The sequence below is a fragment of the Lepisosteus oculatus genome, chromosome 15, assembly GCF_040954835.1.
Source record: "Lepisosteus oculatus isolate fLepOcu1 chromosome 15, fLepOcu1.hap2, whole genome shotgun sequence".
In the NCBI taxonomy this organism is placed as follows: Eukaryota; Metazoa; Chordata; class Actinopteri; order Semionotiformes; family Lepisosteidae; genus Lepisosteus; species Lepisosteus oculatus.
In genome coordinates this window covers 15,967,956-15,989,746 of record NC_090710.1, presented here as the reverse complement: position 1 = coordinate 15,989,746, position 21,791 = coordinate 15,967,956, and the positions used below count along the sequence as shown (strand labels likewise).

The 21,791-nt window shown below is 37.8% G+C and overlaps 1 long non-coding RNA gene across 1 annotated transcript in view; it reads right to left on the bottom strand.

Annotated features, from left to right (window-relative positions):
* Positions 1-21,791, bottom strand: part of LOC107079441 (uncharacterized) — a 32,296-nt gene that overhangs the window by 2,274 nt on the left and 8,231 nt on the right. Inside the window, exon 2 of the long non-coding RNA XR_001480392.2 lies at positions 1,149-1,533. This is a non-coding gene — a long non-coding RNA (uncharacterized lncRNA). The remainder of the gene's footprint in view (positions 1-1,148; positions 1,534-21,791) is intronic.

Genomic DNA, 21,791 nt, shown 5'->3' with positions numbered 1-21,791 from the left:
CTTTCACATTTAAAAATAGACAATTGATCCATCTATCCATTTTCTAACTGCTTTATCCAATACATGGTCATGGGGAAGTTGGAGCCTATCCCAGCAAGCAATGGGTGCAAGGAGGGATACACCCTGAAGACGAACAGGCACACACAGAAAACACAAACATACACACTAGTTGCAATTTTTCCAGAAACCAATTAATTTACCAATAATGTTTTGGAGTGTGGTAGGAAACTGGACTATATGGAGGAAACCCATGGGAATATGGAGAACATACAAAGTCCACACAGAAAGCACCCCAGGAATTGAACCCAGGGCTTCAGATCTGCAAGACAAAAAAGCTAATCACTGCATGAATGTGTCACTCTGGACAAATGACATTTAACAAAAATGATACTTAGCAGACCAATGAATGCAGATGAGAGAGTTGATGGCCTGATTATCAGGGAGGTGAAGTACATACATATTCAAGGCAATATGATAGACTAAATACTGAGCAAATAAAATGGAAAACACAAGAAAGGATTTAATGGATTGCTTGTAATTAGAACAAAAAGCAAGCCTACACTCTCCATTTTCAGTAACAGCTTCATGCCTAGATGATTGTGAGCTTGAGCCCATTCACTAGCCAAATACAAGGCACAAGGCAAGACTACATACTAGGCATAACACTGATTCATCACAAGGCAAATACACAGACAGCTGCAGTATATAGAGATGCCACATAACCTCGATAGCATATCTACGGACTGTGGGAGGAAACTGGAGCACCCAGAGAAAACCCACATGGAGAAGAAGACAACATGCAGAAGCCTCCCAAAGGAGCCTCAATTTTTTAACCAAAGTTTGCGTGTGTAACAAATGACTGAACAAGTATGACACAGTTTTGCACTTGTATGTGCAAGAGGGTTCGGACGCAATGCTTGAGAAGCATGTATGCTGCAGGTGCCAGAACACGAGTCTGCAAAAGGGCGGCGGCTAGCAGTAGCAGCAAGACCAGGTAGCTTGGAGAATGTGGGGAAGCAACTGCTAAGAGACTCGGTCTCCTGCGGACTCTGAATTGCAACGGAAAGTATAGGGCGGTATGCGGTGTGATAGGAGACCGTGCGGGCATGGCGGAGAGGAAAACAAAAATTCCTGATGGGTGTACTGACCCAGAAGGAGTTGCTTGGAGCTACCTGTGTGGACGGTGGAGACGTGGAAGTGGAATAGGAGCCACTTGCGTACAAGCGAGCAGGTTGTTATTTTCTTGGTTTTTGGGTTTCCAGCTATGCCGTATGGGCAAGTTATGCCAAAGTCATCATTGTGTTTGTATCGGTCGTCATGGTGACTTGCCCAGCTTGGCGGGAGGTGTGGAATCCATTGTAGTTGCTTCCTGAGCCTGGCTAGGGACACCATGCACATGAACGGGGAAGCCTGGGTCCGGTGTGGACTGCCTCCTTGCGCTTGCACTCATGGAGGGTATAGCGGGAGAGAGTAGGAAGACAGAGGGAAGAGGGAGGGCTGGAGAATTTGGAGGACTCGTTGACATCAGGAGACCTGAAAGAAAAATACTATATCAATGGTATGGTGGGTCCACAGCCTCTGTGTATTGAGTGGTCCCGAATGAACACAATGAAGTTCCCTGCAATGCTGAACGTGAGACATGCCTTTCTGTAACTACACGAGATGCACAGTGCTTGTATGAGAGAGATGAGGTACAGAAAGTCCCAGGTGTGAGACTTTTATACATAGGCGAGTGGAAATGTGTGAGATTAGAATCTAACCTCTCTCCCACATTTCCATCATAACTTTGTTATAATTCTATATGATGAATGTATTTATTTACTGATAAGGCTAAAGTGAATGTTTTCGGTTCAGATGTTGAACTCAATCTTCATGGAAAACATACTGTCTGAAGTAGACAAGTAGACTTCAATTGAAAATGACAGCTTAGTGTCAAAACACAAGGTTGAATTGAAACACATGACTGACAAACCATGACAGGCTATCTATCCCTTCCTGGTTTCAGAGTCACAAAATATGGATGAGAGAAGATTGAAGGAGCTCTGAAAATATCAGCTGAAGTGGCTCAACAAAATGTAGGCCTGTACTGCAATGGATAGAGAAAATAATTGTTCCCACAATTTATAATTGTGGTGCACATTACTTGAAGAATAAATATATTAGGAAATAATTTAAAATTCAAATCCAAACCAATTTTACTGCACAAAAGGAACATAATAAACTATTTAAAAGTGTGACTAAATATTTCTGCCAGCTGCTGTAAGTGGAAACAAAAAAAAATATATATATACTTTGCCCTGCCAGAACCTTGATAAACAAAGGGATTAATTTGCTCATTTATATTCACTAAGCCCTCGGCTTGTTACCAGGAGGTCCTTATATCTTCATTAAAAAGAAGCAGAAGGCTTTGAGGAGAAATCCGATGCAAATTAAGTGGCATCCCAACCTTTTTTTCCCCATATCAGTGAAACTATGGATTGGATGGGAGGTCGAGTTGGTGATAACTGCGAGTCTTCTTTGCTATGTTGATGCCATACAGAGATGGCATTCCCAAGAGGAGCTACACATACATTAAGCTGCTTGAGCTTTAAAGGAATGCATATGTGATCTACACTATAATCTCCTAGACTGAAGAATCAGGTACTCCAAATGATCTTAGAACTGAGGCCTGCAGTTTAAATATTAAAATACATTTTCTCCAGTGTTCATTACTTTAAGGAGAGGTCGAACTGCTCTTCTGCTCTGCGTGCTGTTGAATGTATTAATATGGTGCAGCTAATAGGGACTCTGCTGATGGCAGACACTTAAAAATATCTTAGTTTATAAATGATAAATTGGAGCTGAGAAGTGCACAGGTTTTCCTTGCAGATGCAGAAGGTGATCACATTATTTTCAGGTATAGGGATTCTCCATGTTCTGTTTAAGAAAAACATTATTAGCACTATACATGTTTTGCATTACCAACGAAAATGTTTAATTATTTGCCCACTTTTGGACTCCCCTAAGTTCAGTAGCCATTTATTATATTAAAATCATTTGGTATATTAAGGCAGGCAAACCAAATGATTATTTGGCTTCTTCCTTATTTAGGCTTTTTCTTTTCATGGTAGATTGCAATATCCTTCTGCCAATAATTTATGAATATTTTCCCATCTACTGTCTTATTAGGTCAGTATATTGGTTATTTCGGACTGTCCACTGCAGCGTCTCTCTCCTGTACTTTGGGACTTGTGCCATTGCCCTGTTCTATACCAAGAAACTTGTACTGTATGTTGTCTGCTGGGAAGACAGATACGCTTGTCTTCCCTTAAGCATGGTTCAAGCTGAACTCTAATTATATGACAGTGATACAAGATATATATCTGAGATGAAATTCAACTTATCTTAGTGATACCTTCATTATCTGTGGCTGCTTCTCTAAATTTTCCCTCATGTTACTATATGTATCTATAGTACTATAGTGTATCTATAGTATCTATCGTACTGTTATAATACAATTTTCAAGTACTACACTCCACAAGGTCAATGTGTGTGAAGACAGTTCATGACCTTATCACATTTATTGTGTTCAAGACTACAATGTTTGCAACAGACTGAACCCTGGCTATTTTCCTATACTGTATAATATGCCCTTAGTAATATAACCTCTTAGTAAACTCCTTTCAAGTAGCCAGGCAAAAAAAGACATTGTTGCAGTATACAATGAATGATTATTGTTCATCTTCCAGCCTGTGAGCTTTCAGAATTACTCCTGCACGTCATACAGAATTTGATAAAAGCATCACAACCAATTCTAATAACCCTAATTTACCTCAATGAGGATGGATCCTGAAATAAAAAAAGATCAAACAGTGTACTGTCACTGCATTTCTAAAATTACAGAATGCTTTCATTTTATTTTAGTTGGTGATGATTAAAGTTAAAAAGTGTGATGATCATAGGATCACTGCTCAAAATGTGCAAGAATACCAAAGATGCACTGACTAGGTCCGGCCTTACCTAGCTTGAGAGATGTGCCAGGATCATCTGTGCCAGCTATGAGCTGGTTACTTGTACAAGGTGGTATCACATCCCATGGATATTGAAGATCCAGTAAACAGGAGGACACAACAAATCATTCTTAATTGCTTACAATTATCTACTGTATGTTTAATGCTACATTTGCATTACAGTCATACTATACTCTAATACCAGTAAAAAAAAAAGTTTTCTTTCTTATATTATTGCTACATTGCACATTCATGAGAGTGGTTCATTTTCCTGAGGGAACTATGGACAAGAAAGTCAGTGGTCAGTGAAATGAGGCTGTAATTGAGAGATCATCCTGTAAAATGTAGAATCAAGCCCCCCTCATAGTCATCTCTGTTCAATGTTAAAGGGAGTGAACTGTAGTTGTATTAGCTTTTCAACATGGGACTTTCCTTTGCAACCTCAACCATACCTGGTCTGTGAACCTATACTTTAGCAGCAATATATAGTAATGTGGTCATTGAAATAGGATAGAAAACCCTAAATTATGTTTTACTAGTGCCTTGTACAATTACTATGTAAGAAGGAGAGTTTTTTGTGAGTTTTTCATGAGGAATGTTTTCAGGAGCTTTCTGGAAATCTAAGTGCCTACATGTTCTGTTTACATCACTTACTACTGTTTTCTGTTCAATGAACTCTCACAACTTTGTTAGCCAAGACTTCCATTTTTAAAACCATGTTGAATATCCCTTAGAATTTCCTTTGCATAGTCTTACATGTAACAGAGTAGAATGTATTGGTATGCAATTATTATTATTGTTTGACACTACATTAGTAGTTTTCCAGGCTCTATGAATTACTCTTGTCTTGACTGGCTGAACAAAAAAGTATTAATAAAGGGTGATAAAATGCCTATCTCTCATTTCTTAATTGCATTTAATAAAGAGCTTTCTTTTTCTGTATATTTTTTCTTAATTGAGATATTAGAGTATTTGACCGATCATTTTCTATCCTTTGGTTTGTTTACTGCTGGGATGAATCTGTCCTGTTCTTCAAACAAAAAAACCTTTAAACTGTTTACATACTTTCTCTATTGATTCTATATCTACCCTGTCCTGTTTTATATCTCTGTATTAGGCTCAAAACCTATTTTGCTTGACTTGTATAAGGTTTTATGTAAATCTCAAGTCACGTGGTTTAAGCAGCCCTAGGGAGAGCCTTTGGGTGATTTGCATCTTTCCCTGCTTTTAAAACAGTGAAAAGTGAACTGCTTGAATTAAACTCCTGTGGGAAGCAGGATAAAGCTTTATTAGTTGCTATACCTCTTTTAATATTGCCTGTCACAATGTAGAGCTGTGCATTCTGTTTGAGAGATACAAATCAAAAACACCTTCTGCCAGTAACATCCCCACTTTCTGACATGGAAATTAGTTTTCCATCTCACTTGATCTCGTCTGCTTAAATACCTCTAAGCATAATGCAGCATTGTCTGGGCTGTTAACAAATTTCCCCCTGACAACTGTTCAATTATTAAATGGGTGGCAGAGAGTAAAGGCTTAGTTGATTTGGCAAATAGACATTAACATTCTTGCTGAAAGATTATCTGATTAATTTTATGCCCAACAAAATGTTCTAATCCATTTACCAAATTACCCAAAAGCAAGCGCCAGTCACTAATTACTTTCAGGTGAAGGACTTGACAGAATCTGGAAATCTGTACACTGACATCACTCAGTTTACTGATATGAGAGATTCAAAATTCCTGCTTCTGATACCAAATGAATAAATGTCTGCTTTTGAAAATCACAGAAAGCGTGCACTCTATTTGGTTTACATCTGTACTGATGCAAGCTTTAGTGTTTGTTTGTCAACTGATTCCATTGTTTAAATGAAGGAATAATTGTTTCATGTGCTACTATCCATAGAAAACGTGTCCTGCCAACAACAACTAAATCTGTCTTTCATGGTTACGTTTATGACTATTGATTAGAATGTAAAATAAGAACAAATGAACAAACCATTGATGGTCACAGAATTCTCAAGAAAGCTGGGTTAGCTACAGAAGAACTTACAACAGAGTATGAATGAAAGTTTTTAAACTGAGATAATTAATTAGGTTTCTAGGATTCCACTTCTTGAGGAACTTAAGAAGACCAACCTCTTAAGAACTCCACAAAGCCTCTTTTATCCATTCTTGTTCCCTTAAAGCATTGAGATGTGATTCATTTTTACTTAGAGCTTATTCCCTTCAAAGAACCTTTAGAAATAACTGCTCTTCATAATGGCATTGGGATCTGATTAACCTCTTCCCCCTCTTCACAATTACTTGTGTCCTGAGACTCTTGGTCATACAATAGAAGGCTGTGTTACACACTACACTTGAATCATTTCTTGCCCTGCAGGATTCTGTTTGATTGGGTTCTGTGGGTGCTTTACTTGACTACAGACAGCAGAACGGCAAAACCTTTCAAAATGAATGCACCTCATTTCTGTTCTTTGGTTTTAAAGGCACATGGAAGTGGGACTCTCACGATTCATTCAGTGGTTTCCTGTTCCCCTAATGCTGGGTTGTGATTTCAAGATCTTACAATGGAGGGATTTTAATTTGAATGGGATTTCTCTTCTGAATTATGCAATTTATGGTGTTTTTATATATGTGTAATTTGCGTGTGTTTCATTTGGCAAACAGAAAGCAGAAACCGACAACAGAATTAGTTTCTGTTTTTAGAAAAAAATGAACTGGGCTTAGATGTCTTCCGACCATCTAAAATATTTTTAAAAAGCATTATGTTACAGACTCTGAATCAGTTTTGTATCCTGCATCTCCCTGTTTAATTAGTTTCAAAAAGGGGTTCTAAATGTGTACATGAATTGTTCAATTCGCAAAAAAGTAACACACTACCTAGAAAGATCGGTCCAGGTCTTGGGGCAATGTCTGTTGTGAATCAGAGCAGAAGAAAGGTTTGGAAATTTGAGTCTACAGTAATTAATTGTGAATGTAAGACATCAAAAATGATTATTACAGATGTTTGAAAAACCTCTTAAATAACACATTTTTCCATAATTCAAAAGTATTTACAAAATAAAAAGGTTTTAAAGACAGGAAGCATCTATCAATTGAATTAATAAATCTTAGCTGTTTTACTGACCAGCTCTTTTTTTCTAATGCCAATTTATCAAATTAATTCTATGGCTTTAATGAATCGGCTTCTAGTACTTTAATTAAGATAACCTGCACTAATCCCAGTCTACATGCTTATATTATACAAGGTATTTTTAATGTTCAGTTTTCATCTAATTAGTGAATGACTTATAATTATGCTGGCTAAATAATAGCTCACCAGCAGGGACTGTTAATTTTAAGCCTTTTACTTGGAAATTAATGGATGGAGAGGGAATGAGGAAGGGGCTCATTTTAAAGCCCCAAAAGGGCTGGTTCTAAGAGGAAACACAAAGCAAACAAAGAAATAGCCACAGAAGAATTAAAAACACTTCTTCAACGATGGGTTTACCTCTGTTGCATGCTTTCTAAAGCACAAGGATGTGTTTCATATCTGACATCTCAGCTCAGCTGACTGCACTCTGCATTTGCAATGCAAAAGAAAGGGACAGCGTGACTGTGGAGCCGCCAGTTTGAGATAAAGACTTGTAGTGCCATTGAAAAGAACACATTAATCCAGAATCGATTAACTATTTTGATGGTTGTGTTGACAAACCTAGGAATGGGCTTCTATTTAATTCTTTAGACGAAATAAAACGGGGAAAGTAGGTCATAACTTGATTGCAGCAATATTCTGTTCTTTGCGGCACATCAGTTGCCACAGTTTCATACGACAAAATCCGCAGCTACGCCCGATATAATTTAGTAGTTGTGCCATATTACATTAATTGTTTATCCACTTGTCTTTAATAATAACTTACACACTACCTAAAACACTGTAGAAAAGGGACTAGCGAAAAAGCCACTGTAGTAAGCTGTTCTTTTTCTCACTACTGCCACCATGTGGTGGAATTTAGGATTGCTTTCGCCGAGATCCCGCCACCAATCTGCTTTTAAACGTGGTATCTTACCTTTCCTTGCTCGCTGCATGCGTCATCAGCGCTACCAGATTTCTTCAGTTTCGGTTTCCCTATAATACATTTTATTTCTTCACATTGTTGTGGTCATCCTGCTTTGACCTGTAGTTTTATTTATCTGGACTGATATTTTGGAGCAATTCCTAATACGTTTGATAACGTTTTAAACAATATTATGTTTTTTTCAAAGCCTGAAATTGCTGCCATAAAACTCCCCAGAAAAAAGACGGATGTGACAAAACATCCATCACATCCATCCATCACATTGTTGTGATAAAACAATTAATCTAGTTAGTGAATCTCTTCAAACTAAGTTTTACTCAGTGCTCTGTAATGCCTGCTTTCCTTTAAAAATACTCTATAAAACAGTTTAATTTTTACATTCACTTCAAGTTTTTCTAATAAAATGATAATATACACATACCTATTTGGTTGCCACACTTCACACCTAGTGGGTCAATATTATTTTACAGATATGAAAAGCTGTTAGGGATGTTTAAATATAAATAATTCTAGACAATACTGATCTATTTTTCAGATTCTGCATATAGTGGTGCATCAGTCTACAAGAGAAAGTGTATATAATCTAATAATAAGAGTTATGACCTTCAATAATGGCCACATTAGACATTCTTGCATATTTAAAACATTATGCAGTCTAATCCCATATCTAATGTATCTAACAGGCACTTACGATAAATAATTAGTCTAACAGATTAATGGGTGCCACAGTTTTAAGCTTTATTATTTACCAACAGTGCAGCACAGTGGTGCAGGGGTTACCATTTCTCTCTGGGGTGCTATCTGTTTGGAGTTTGCATGTTCTCATTGTGTAAGAGTGGATTTCCTCCAGGTGCTCCAGTTTTTGACCCACAGTCCAAAGACCTACTGGTAGGTTAATTGACTTCTGGGAATACTGGCCCTGTGCACTATGATGGACCGGTGTCCTCTTTTGGTATGTCCCACCTTGTGCCTATTGCTTGCTGGGATAGGCTTCAGCTCTCCCGCACCCCTCTTTTGCAGTGAGGATATGGATGGATGGATTATTTTAAAATCATACACATAACATCTTTACATACAGTGGGAGACTTAAAGGTTCCTTCTGTTTTATAAGCTTCATACAAATGGTCTTTTATTTGCTTTAAACAAGATGCAGTGCACACTCTATGACCAGCTGCCAAGAATGCTACCTTTTGGAGAAAGGTTTGTCAGCTCTCCCACTGTGCTTCGTCTGTTGTCCCTGCCAGTTGGTCTTTGATGTCCTTAGAGCTGAACCTTTACAATAGGAATGGTCATGCTGAGATGGTTCAGAAGTATAAAGCACTCAGTGCAGTCATGCATCATAGAGGAAAATGTTTCCTATTGGTTCGATGTTGAAAGCTTTCATGTTAACAGATAAGAATCAAGAGGAAGTAAATGTTAGATACGGAGGCCAAAAGTAAAATATGTGACGCAACAAATTTAAAAGGCTAATGGACAGAGAAAAAAATCAACCCATTGTAAAAGAACAAAACCTGATAAAATACCAACAACTACAAAACGTGTCTGCAGTATTCAACAAACATAAATTCATCAATGCTCATCAGTTAGTGAACTAAGCATAAGAATATATTAATTTGATAAAGGTGTCAATCAATAAACAATCAAGGTTTTATTGTTTTACTGCTGAACATTGTTGTGTTTAGACAATCACAACTGTGCAACATGCAAACTCTTCTTGGTCTCACTGACATGCCATAGTGTAATAATTAACACTGTGTCATATGATATTTCTGTTACTGACCTGCAGACTCCCTCACACGAGTACTTGTGTTTTTTACAGCCAGTTTGGAATTTTGTTTGATGACCTTCCAATGGTGTGATTCATATGAACGTACATTATTTTATTCCTTGTTCTGTAGCACACATATTCAAGTATTGGCAATGATAATAATGATAATGATGATGATGATCACATAATTCAAGCAATAATCCTTCTTTTTTTTTCTTTGCTTCTCATGTTTGACCTATATCTATTAATTTTATCACTTTATGTAAAGCATACAGCAAACCATTTCCTAACTTCTTTATCCAATACATTGTCACAGCGTAGCCAGAGCTCCCAGCAACCAACAGGCACAAGGCAGGACATACCTCATCACAGGACACACACAGACACAAACACACACACACTCACACCAGGGACAATTTTCCCCAGGAACTGAACACAGGGCCTCAGCAGCAATGCTAACCACTGTGCCCAAGGTATCCATTGTGCATTTTATATTATTACCTAGAACTCCGTTTTCTGGATATGGAATTATAACCATGTGTCTCTGTGGGCAGATTACCTGTTTTAGTTGATGTATCCCCCTTATGAATTATATACAAAATAAATGCATTTCTCATGAATTCTCAGGCTTTTCCCACATTTTGGGAAACAGGCGCCGTCCTTCGGATGAGACGTAAAACCGTGGCCCTGACTCTCTGTGGTCATTAAAAATCCCAGGGTGTTTCTTGAAAAGCGTAGGGGTGTAACCCCGGCATCCTGGCCAAATTTCCCCATCTGCCTTTATCAATCATGGCCTCCTAACAATCCCCCTCTGTGAATTGACTTCATTACTCTGCTCTCCTCCCTACTGATAGTTGATGTGTGGTGAGCGTTCTGGCGCACTATGGCTGCCGTCGCATCATCCAGGTGGATGCTGCACATTGGTGGTGGTGGAGGGGAGTCCCCATTACCTGTAAAGCGCTTTGAGTGGAGTCTCCAGAAAAGCGCTATATAAGTGTAAGCAATTATTATTATTATTATTATTTTAATAAATCAGAACAATAAAAAACACAAAACACAATTTTATGTTTCCAGGACTCTATAGCACCGGTGGAACTACTAATATTCAAGAAGCTCGCCAGTGAAAAATCAATATGTCAATATTCAATATTAAACTGAACTGCAACTAAACTGGACAAGTTACATGTAAGAATTCTGTTCTTATGGAAATGATCTTGCACAACCTGAAATTTTCTGTCTTACCTTTCACTAGTATGTCCACATTCCAACTCAAAATAAAAAATATTCCATGAGCATAGTCAATGATAAAAAATAGTCATACAGGACATCAAAAAAAGGAAATGTACTTTTCTAAAATTTAAGATAAGAGATAAGATAAGATCACTTTATTAGCCATATACAATTTCTTTCATGAGGAATTTGTCTTTTTTGCATACCCCAACTCTCCATGAGACACACAGACAGGGTGAGAAGCTTGGGGTCAGAGTGCAGGGTCAGCCATTGTACAGCACCCCTGGAGCACCTGGGGTTAAGGGCCTTGTTTAGGGGCCCAACGGAGTAGGATTCCTCTGCCATTCACGGAATATGAACTGGCAACCTTCCAGCCACAGGCGCAGATCCTTAGCTACAGAGCCACCGCTCCACCACCCCCCCTTTAAGATAAGTTAATCAAGGTTTTCTGAGATTTTCGAAGTTCTGCATCAAAACCAGATGCTCAGTTATGGAAAAAAAAATCCAAAATAAAAAAGCCTTGAAATGACAAAATGGTGCCCTGAGAGCATATTTTTGACTGTTTCTAACATGTTTGACTACTATGCCATGACGTGCTAAAGTGTAGATGGTGTCATACAGAACTGCAGTATTACAGGATATTTTACAACATAAAAGAGGTCTACAGCCTTGAGACCATCATCCCTTGGAGCTCTTGAAAAGCTTCTGATATAGAAAAGACAATACATTCCCCAGATATCCATCAAAGTTAATAGCCAGGATTAAAAACCTCTCATAGGTATATCTGCTCTCACAAAGATACTCATCCAGTATTGAAAGTATTTGCCTATCAGTTCTACACTCTCTTTTAACTGACATTTTCCTTTCACTTCAGCTTTTGTGAACCTAAGACTTTCATTGAGAAGAGTACAAAACAATGTTGAAAGCATGAGATTACCAATATGATTTAAAACCTACACTGTACATACTTACACATTAGGAACAAGTAATAGGTTTATTTCATGCTGAGAGGAGAAGAAAGAAAACACAACGTTTCGGCTGTGGAGCCTTCTTCGGGTGTGCTGACGCAGATACCCATCTGAACTACATACTTACACATTGTTGCTTTCAAGTAAGCAGTAACTAAAAATGTTTAAATGAAAAATATAACCTGACTCAAAAATGCTGAAATGCACAAGGAGTTGGGGCAGAGCGGTGGCTCTGTGGCTCAGGCTCTGCACCTGTGGCTGGAAGGTTGCCAGTTCAAATCCCACAGCCGGCAGAGGAATCCTAGTCTGTTGGGCTCCTGAGCAAGGCCCTTAACCCCAACTGCTCCAGGGGTGCTGTACAATGGCAGACCCTGCACTCTGACCCCAAGCTCTCTCCCTGTCTGTGTCTCATGGAGAGCAAGCTGGGGTATGCAAAAAGATAATTCCTAATGCAAGAAATTGTAAAGGGTTAATAAAGTAATGTTATAAATGACAGGACTTTGGATGGGATAGAGCAACAGAGCATTGCAACACCCTGAAGTAGCTGGAAGTTGAAGACAAGACGCTCTGTCAAAGTATGAAAAAATAGTTTTAGTAATCAAATTAATCTCTTATGAATGGCACAGATAATCTAAAATCAGTCTAAGGATTTTGTAGTGGTTTTAGGAATGAAAGATAAAGATCAATGTTCAACCCAAAAGGTTCCTTATTTTTTCATACAGGTAAGAACACTATTATGCTTTGCTCAATGCTGTTTATTTTTTGTATTGCCTTTTTATTTTAGATTAACTGATTCTTGGATGCAAAACCTGCACTCCTTTGAATTTGCAAGTAAACGATTCTCATGAGATTTGATGGATACATTACAGATTGCGAATGGAACCACTGATCTTGACAAAAATAGTCAAACAAGGATTTATCTTTAAGGATCAAAACAATCAAACCATCCTACAAAACAACCACTTTGGCAATTCAGTCTTTTCCTCAGACTATTTTGGAGGATTAAGCTGCCCCTATGATCTTGTGCTGGACTAGAATGTCTGGGCCACTGCATTCCAGGGTGTGTGAGCTCTGGATCAGCTGTGGCTTTGTTTCAGAATGCACTAGAACCCTAATACTCCCGTCTCTTATACTCCAGCCCAGAACCATAGGACTGCAGTACGCATCCTCAACAGCTGACTGCTGTGCCTAAATACACTACTCACTATTTGCATGTTTTTTTTGTTCTCACTACTACATATTTATTTTTCCACAACATATGTATTGTTCTTGTTGTCTACATTGTGTGGTGTTGTCTGTTGTACTGTGTATGTTCCGAGAGATCAGTGTGATTAAGAATTCCAATGTACGTGTACATACAGTATGGCAATAAACTACTCCACTACTCTACAATATCACTTACTACCAAACTGGCAATCAACTTACACTCAGTAAGTCAAATTTGCTATAATTTATATGTGTGTGTATATTTTAAACATTTTTACATAAATAGTTACTTATTAATGATAAACACTTATTAAGCATTATAACCAAATTACATATTAAGCTGCAGGGTATCTTCTAGGCTGACTAACACTTTTTGTGATTCAGCATTTCACTTACAGCTCAGCAATGAAGATTAATAAAACATCTCCTCTGTGGAAGCTGACAGGCTCCCCAAACCCCTGACAACCAATTAAGTATCATGACATGAAAAAGGAACAAATCTGTGTCACTATCGATACTTAGATAACTTTTTTTTTAATTTCACATTTCTTTTAACATATATTATCGTTAGATATCCCTGCTATCACCTTCTATGATGACCTGCTGACAGAAGACAGCTGTTCAGTATTCGTTTTTCTGTTTTACACACTCAATAACCAGCAGCTTGATGAGGGTACTGAACTGCCTGAACTGCCTGCAGCTCTAACCCTCGCAGGACACTACTGGTGTCGCTTCAACGCGGTCCGTCGCACGGAATTTTCCAGCAAAAGTCCAGTCGTAAAAATGGGACAACAGCTTGTCACTGGAAGTGAGAAACTGTTTGCAGCTGATGTTGTGGATAAAGATCTAGCTTAATAAAAACATTAAAGAAGGAAAGAGTAAAGAGAAACCTCAGGCTGAGTAGAAAAAAAAATTGGACTGTGCCTAAAGATGGCTCCATGGTAGGATTTGCTGAGCTCCAGTTTAGAGGCCTGATGCCAGTTCCAAGACGTTATGTCTTTGCTGTGGAGCAGGGCTGGGAGAGAAGGTCCCCGAGTGTCACCACTTTCTACTGCCTTACATTAAACACCAACCTGTTCAATCTAGGTTACTTCACTTAACATAACATTTATTATCTAAGGTGACTCCAAAGTGATAGTCAGTACTCTTCAATTGTTTAATATCCTGCTGCATTTCATTTTCTGAATTCAAGAACCAGATTCTGTCATTTCAATGCACATCTTCTGTAATAGTGACAGGGACGCTATACTGCAAAAAGGCGCCATCCTGCAGATGAGACATAAAACCGAGGCCCTGACTTTCTGTGGTCATGTTTCTAGAAAAGAGCAGGGGTGTAACCCTTGCATCCTGGCCAGATTTCTCCCTGGTCTTTACCAGTACTGGCCTCCTAAGCGTCCACATCTATGAATCGGCTTCATTACTCTGTTCTCCTCCCCACTGATAGCCGAAACTCTTTGAGTAGAGTGTCCAGATAAAAACACGATATACGTTAATTAATATTAATACCAGTTAATATAATTACAAAAAAAAATAATCCATTCTTCAAGGAATCTAAACGTCATTTTAACCAACCCCCCTTCACTCTAAATTGGCCTCAATTAACAGCTATCTGTTAGTTGGTGAGATAGTAAGGCCACATGCTGGAATAATGGCCCCCTGTGCCTGACATACCACAGACAATTCAAAGAAATTGATTGGCACGACTGACGAGTTACAATGTTGTCAAATCAGATGCAATTAACACAGCATTTACAGACATTTATAGTACAAACAAATCATTGGACATTTACATGCATCACATATAACATTACTAAGAGAAAAACTCCCTCTGAATTCCTTAGGCTGTGACAGGACATCACACACTGGGCTGCAACTCTATTGAGTTTCCACCCCCTCCCCCTGTAGGATTGGAAGCTGTTCTGAGTGTGCCTCTTTCCTCTTTCTAACACCTATGGTAAAACTGGCAGGCTCCAGACAACTGGTTTACTTAAGATAAGAAATCTTTTTTTTTTCAGTTCTTGAGTGGACAGCCATCACCAGTTCAATATTCTCCACATCAACCAGAAGAATGTTTTAGCCTGTTTTCAGTGTTTGCAGCAGGACAAAACACAATACAGGCTGTCATGAGAATCTGACCACGAAGTTGGAAAGACATCACTTAACTATTTCGCAAACAAAGATAACTTCAGGAGGAGGAGGAAAAGAAACCTTATGACATTAGCAAAAGGAATTTTTGGGATGCTATCAGGGCGTTTACATTTGTCAGTAAGAAAACAAGACAAACAGTACATCACTGATCAAGGACTGAGAATTGGGAAACAGTTGAATAAAGCAAATGTGAAGAGAAGTATGGGCTATAAAGCACTATTGCTGAATAAGAGTGTACACAAATAATATAACATTAAATGGAAACATCATTTTGTGTAGTACTCTATTTTGTTGGTAATATATTACTCAATTTAAATCCCTTTCTTAGAGAACATAGAGTATTTCACTATTACCTCTAACAAAATAATGTTTCAGGCCTATTATATGTTTTATTTTGTCCAAACAATTACATATTGATTTACTGATATAAATATGTGGATTGGCATTTAAAATAATAATGAATAATGAAATAAATCTACTAAACCTGAAACCAGCATCCCAAGGTTATTGGTTCTTTTTACTCGGAAACTCTTTTTACTCATATTCATCCCAGAGAAGTTAAGAACAATCCCCTCCCGGTTTGCTCTGTTCTTTTTGTAGCTCCAGAGCTGGATCAAAGTGAAAGGTGACCTACTGGTGATACTCCAGAGATGGAGCCCACAGAGACAGACTAAGGGGTGGTATACTTCCTGGAATGAAAAGGAAGTAAAAATAATTCCTGGGTATGCTTCAGAGATATTGTTTAGAAAAGTTTTTATTTTGTAGGAAATTGTTTATTTGTTTAGAAACATTATTACACAGGCAAGATACAACAAGGACTACCAAGAAATGAGTAAAGTCTGCTATTTGTAATAAAACAATTAAGTACAGTGAAATTAATTGATTTTCCTAACTAAATAATTAATTTCTAACATTGATGTAGGCCCTTTTAAAAATTATCACGAGTAGCTGCAAAACCGACAAATACCACGTACTTCCTGCAGGTGGCGTGCTCTCCTGATTTATGGCCGCACAACTAAACAAGATTTTACTAGATTTATGACAATATAAACTATTTCAACATTAAAGTCCTAAATCATTAACATATTTAAACAGCCCTGATGTTTAAAAGGAAAACAAATACACATTGGATTATTTATAGAAAAAATACATAAAGGATAGATTGTAATTATGCCATTTTGTGTTAGATGATCTGTGCCTCTTTTCTAAAATTACTAACACATATACATTCAGAAACCGATCTAATCGTTGAACTGTTTGAGAATAGTCTTTAAAGTATTTTGTCTTGTCAGTGCCCAACTAAATCCGTATTTGTTAAATGTGTTTATTAATTTTCATCTTATATTCTGATAGCTTTTCTCAAAAGAAGACATCTGAAATGAATATCGATATTATTAAGACGGATAATGTCATGTTTGTGTTGTTTATGAAGGTTTGAAATAACTACCTCACACTGTCTTAAGACTTAGGATGATTTAATGGAAATGGCTTGAATTCAGACATGTCCCATTAGTCAAAAGAATCTACAGTTTATTACATTATATAACAAAACCAGCTGATACTTGAAAGACTTCACAGATATTTTTTCCTCTTTGTGTAATTACAGTTCTTTGTTTAACAATGAGATATGTTGAATTCTTGTTCAAGTGAAAATAAAAAATTTTATTGTTTAAATATTCAATATGTACTTTTCATTATAAACATTTCCTTTTTAGATCTTCATTGTAAACATTTAAGTACTTGGCTTCTTTGTCACTTAACTTTATGCTTTTAAAAATTCAAGAAGGCACCCTGAGAGGTGATAGAAATGTGGCATAAATGGCATTTAAAACTTGGGTTCTGCAAGAGTTTAAAAAACCACTACCTGGTACAAAGAGAACATGTCCTCTGAAAGGTTAAGAAATCTGCACAGGTCCACAAAACATGTTTTTCTACATAAAAAAAAATCCAAGAACTGTTCAAACACAAGTAGCTCCATGGTCTCCCTAAGATATCCTGCACACTACACAGCTTTTTCAGGACCTCATAGCAAAAAGGAGAAATTTAATTTTATTGTTGAGGCAAATGCTCCTGTGCTACAGTATATCAATGAAAACCTCAGATTAATTATGTGCTGGGAAAGATCTTCTCTGAAAAAGCACAATAGGAAAGATGCAGTGGGCATTGTGTGATGGCTCAGTTTCTTTCGATATGGTGATGTTCCAATACAAATCTTATGCTCAATGTGTTGCTGCATCTTCCTATATCAATTCCTTCTTACTTTCAGCACTCTCAGGCACCTCAAAGATAACCTTTTCTAACTCTCATCTGAATTCATACTTGATTGTTCTTTTATTAAGCAAATCAATTGAGAACTAATGACCATATAGTTTACCAAGCACATTCATTCATTCATTCTATACAGGGTTATGGTGCAGCTAGAGCCTACCCTGTCAAGCAATGGGCACCAGGCAGGATACGCCCTGGAAAGGACGCAGGTCCATCGCAGGGCACACACAGACACATACACACATTCACTCCAGGGCGAATTTTCCCCTCAAAGTGCATCCAGCAAGATTAATTGATTTGTTTGTACAGATATAATGCTGCTTGGTGTTTAAGAACATGGTCTATTTCTTACATCAGTCTATTTTGAATTCTAATTGCCTTATAGGGAAGACCTAATTCCTGACTAATGTTTAGGAGCAAAATCTGGCAAAAGGGCCTTTTCTGTTAGATATTAAGATACTCCCAATATATGAATCGAATAGATGAGTAAGAAATAATTAAAGACATTTCCTCAACACATTATTCCCTGAGAGAATTAGACATTTTGCATACCCAACTTCGAAAATAATCTCATTGTAATGCCCCAGCATCAAGAAAACAGAGACCTCATTTCAGTTTAAAAATATATCCTCACTTTTTCTAAAGATCTGGATCCTTTTCTCTATGGCAAGAAATTCCACAAGAAAGGTATCAAAGGAAACACTTTTCACCAGTTGTACCACAAGCCTGCTCAGAATTCATGTACCATGAGCTTTGTTATAATTGCCCCTGTAAAGATGAGGCTTCCTTTGGTTACTCTATTGCTGAAATCACTCAGATGCATAATTTAAAAGACTTTGTGTTTTTTACTGCCCATGCTCACTACTCAGTAAATGAATAACATAGGGTATTTGTGAGCACAATCATAATCATTCAATTGTCACTCTTTAGGATGCAATCACTGTTAAATTTGAGCATATCACAAACAGCAGTGGAAATAACATCACATTCTTAAACTGAATTAATCTTGTTTGTACAGCCTAGGAAGAGCTCTCTAATCATGGTAGGTGCTAAAGCCAGAAGTATAATAGCCTTGTCTGTCCTTCTGCCACCTCTGCATCTGTTAAACACCACTCCATTTGTTAAGTCAGTCAACACTGTGGTGGGGTGCTAAGCTTTATCTTGCTTTCAGACATGCCAAATGGTTTAAATTAAATGGCACCTCGACATATTGAATCTGGCCTTGTATCACCTCTGGAGTGAAATGTATCCATGAATGGAAAATTAGTTTAAGTTATTGAAGGAAATCCTCTCACCATGATATGTGGAAGCCATTTAATTATCAGATAGGTTTGAGGGTTAAATTGGTTTTCAATTATTTATATATACTGGGCCTCAAAGGTAACGTATGCAAGAATGTGCTTTTGAAAAATAAAGAGCTTGTTATTTTGGATTTTGAGTAAATGTTTTGGGTGTCATTTTGATGAATTGATCAAACTTCATGACAGACTGTGATACAAGAGTGACACTGAAAGTTGCATAAACACTAAATTTGTTAGATTACTGAGAGAATAGATTGGTCAGGGGTGATGAAGTGACTTAACCTGTAGAAATTCAAGTCGGGTGAAAGTCAAGGGAGAAAAACACAAACCCAATATGCTCTGTTTATCAGGAAAACAATGCTTTTATATAACTGGGATGTTGGCCACTGGACTAAGTTACCTCAGGTGGAGACTCCAGCTGTGAAGCTAGTTCCTGTTTAGCAATGAATCAAGGTTTAGTTTGGCCACCCTGATGGACAGCAGTGAGTGTGCTGCAGACACACAAGACAATATGCTAATTGTTGTGTACAACAGACCAATCAGTAGAGATGTCCAGGTGTGATAGTCTGTCAAGTCTCTAGGCAACTTCACTTGCGGTAATTGATGGCAGGCTGACTGCATGGTGCTACATTGATCAAGCCATTCCTGACCCCATGATGCTGCTCTTCCAGCAAGCTCCTGCCGAGGTGACAATATTCCTGCATGACAATGCATGGCTTCATACTGGCTGTGTAACAGCAGCGTTCGTGTGAGATGAGAATGCGGCAGTAACGCGGTGGATGTCCTCCTCGCCAGAGGTGAACCACATTCAGGATGTGGGGGATAAGCTTGGACAATGTGTGGTATCCAGGGTGTGGAGACCAATGAACAGGCACGGGCTTGTCCAGCCTCTGTGAGAGGAAGGGGACCGAATTCCACAATGGAGCGATAGTCCCCTTGTGCAAAGTAAGTGTTACAGATGAACAGCTGGCATCAGTTCAAACGGTGGACATGTACACCACTTGCCTGGAACTTTCACAGTAGACCCCACTCCAGTTTCCATGTCTGATAAATATTAATCAGCAAAATGAATTTGCCTCTGTTTCGTGTGTTCGATAAAATACCCGAGAACTGGTAGAAAAGTGATTTTGTCATTTTCCTCAAAATGAGTTTGTGAATGTATTGCAAGTGACGAGTCTCTTTTAATGCTCAATATACGTTTTTCTATTAAACATCTATCCATCCATCCCTGTGCACTGTGCGTTACTGAATTGAACTTGCTAATGTCCCCTACTGTGCTTACTGTTAATTAAAAAATCTCACTTAACACCAAGCCAGATGGACAGTTCTTTTAGTCTGATTTTAATACTCTTACAGTCTCCACACAAAGCCTTATCAAAGTCTTGATCTTTCTTGATAACCTTCTTAGGGATGGTTAGGAACTATTAATTCAAATTTAAAAAAATCTTATTTCAGTACACAAAGATGACTCATGACGTCTAATATGGACTGTAAAATAGGTTTTTGCGTTCAAATTAAAGGTAATATTCTATTTGACCATATTCACATGTAACCTTTCCTTTGCATTTAAGGATGCTTGTTTATTTAAAATGAACCAATTAAGAATAAACACGTACCTTATCAGTAGAACCAGGACAATGTGAACTGTACAGCTTTTAAGGGTGTTCTGATGATACTGATAGATCTGGGAAAAATGTTATATTTTATTATATACAGTTTATATTAAAGTTAATGTAGCAATTGTTATGTCATATTTAATATAGAACAGGAAATGTTATTGATTCTAGATAGATGTTGGCTATCACTGGAGTTTTTGTTACTTTGGACTGTGCCTACGTGATGGTTTTGTGCCTGTAACTATTGTTTCCAGTCCTGTTAAAGCTGAACACCAGCTTCACTTTAAGCTTCGTTAGGCATATAGCCAGAACATAAGGACTTTCCTGGAATCCTTCAAAGGCATACTTCAAGGTTTTCATTAATTTAAAACAATTTTTTATGAGACATTATATAATTACTTATGCTTAAGCTATTTATGAAGTGTACTTAACTAATGTACAGGGTGAATATATATTAACTTTATCATTTGGGTGTGTTTGCAGGATTTATTTCCATCTAAGCAGTTTGAACAATTCTCTACTTTAGACAGTGATCTAGATAATGTTGTTTGAGTGGAACTGTCAGAACACAAATATGCATGTGTACAGTATACATGCAGAACTTTGATGTGCATTGCTGAGAATGAAAAACTACTGTAAGCAGTTAGCTTAAATACAAGTTAAACTCCATCTCCAAAGAACAGAGTTAATGGTAATGAATATTGGGTGGCACATGGTGCAGTTTTCTAGCATTGCTGGGACCCTGGGTTCTATTTCAGACTTAGGGTGCTATCAGTGTGGAGTTAGTATGTTCTCCCCGTATTCATGTGGGTTTCCTTTGAGTGCTCTAGTTCCACCCACAGACATAGTGGTAGATTAATTAAGTAGAGGGAAACCGAACCGTGGTGTGAGTGTGTATCTGTGTCTTGTGTGCCCTGTGATGGACTGGTGTCCCATCCAGGGTGTACCCTGCCTTGTGGCTTTTGCTTGCCGAATTGACCCTGTATTGGAAGAAGTGGTTAGGAAATGAATGGACAGTGATGAATATTTGAATTACCATTGCATGTAGGAAGGCAATGGAATTCCATGGCTGTATGTCCTTTATTATTCTTCACATGAAGTGACACTTTTGAAGGTATTTGAAAGAAAAGTCACTGTTGCAAAGTGATGGTGCACAAGCAAGAAACACAGAAAATGTTGATAACTGCATAGACGCAGACATAGTAGAAAGGGGAAAAAAACGCTTCTGTTTTTCAGA